The following is a 1,221-nucleotide window of genomic DNA, read 5'->3' on the forward strand; positions in this document are numbered from 1 at the left end:
AGGTCGGACAAAAATGACTCCTTCTCTCCCTCCAATTCCTATTTTGTTTCCCTTAAGGATGCCACCTCAGCTTGAAGGTCAGCCAAAGCCTGCTGGGTGGCGCCAAGGGGATTCTTCTCTAACTCCTTCAATAATGAAGCACACACCCCAGCTGCACAAATTTCACCTCGGGCAAGTATTTGAAGGTGGCTCTTCACGAAAACATCGTCCATACTAATAGAACTATTTGGAAGGATGTGATTTTGGGCCCAAGCCACCGCATCAAAGCCCTGCTCATAGACACTCCCTGAGTCGGTGGTCTTCTATTTTTTAGACTTCCGCTTAGGATTGGAGGGGTGAAGGAAGAGCTGTTTGTTTTACCAACAAACACGTATAGCATCCCACACACCCAACAAACACGTATAACATCTCACATAGTTAACAACTACAATCACATTACCAAAAACAGAAATGATGCCACCTTCAACAGCTAAGTTGACACCATTCAGGGGCAATACAACAAAAACCCCATATTCAAGACTCATGGTAACAATGAAAAGTCCTGATTCAATAAAAAAAAAAGAAAAATTTTTTTAAAACATCTCCAAAAAATAAAGCAACAACACCACTCAGAGAATAAGAAAAAAGAGACGGAAATTCAAAAAGATAAGAAACTCTAACCTTGAAGGAATGCGAATAAAAAAAAGAGCTTGAACAACAAAGACACAAACATTTCACTCCAAAGGCGCAGAAAAAATCATTTTTTTCAAGATGAAAAAAAACCTTGAATTCAAGAAGGGATGCGGAAATGAAGTTGAAGAAATTTTTGAAAAAAAAAATGGACAAACGTTTCAGAAGAAGAATTGAAAAAGGAGAAAGAAATAAATTTTGGGTATTTATAAGACAAAGGGCAAAAGAGTAAATTTACACGCCCTCATTAATGACATGCGCTGTTCCCAAGACAATTGCAAAAGTAACATATGCCGTACCATAAAGGGACACAATATTTCAAAAAATTTTCGAAAATACATTGAGTATCTGACCTACCAAAGGCAGTATACCCGACGTGGGAGGTTAAATTTACAAATGCTCGAGTCCGACCTTATAAAAGTATAGGTTCAAACAGGAGCTCTGTTCATACCCTTGCCCAAAATAAAGCCAGGTCCAAAAGTAATAAAAACCCACCCAACGAAGGTGGCCTCATTTACTCCTACCCAACCTTATAGAGGTCGCGCGCGATGA

Source organism: Arachis ipaensis, chromosome B06 (genome assembly GCF_000816755.2).
Source record: "Arachis ipaensis cultivar K30076 chromosome B06, Araip1.1, whole genome shotgun sequence".
Lineage (NCBI taxonomy): Eukaryota > Viridiplantae > Streptophyta > Magnoliopsida > Fabales > Fabaceae > Arachis > Arachis ipaensis.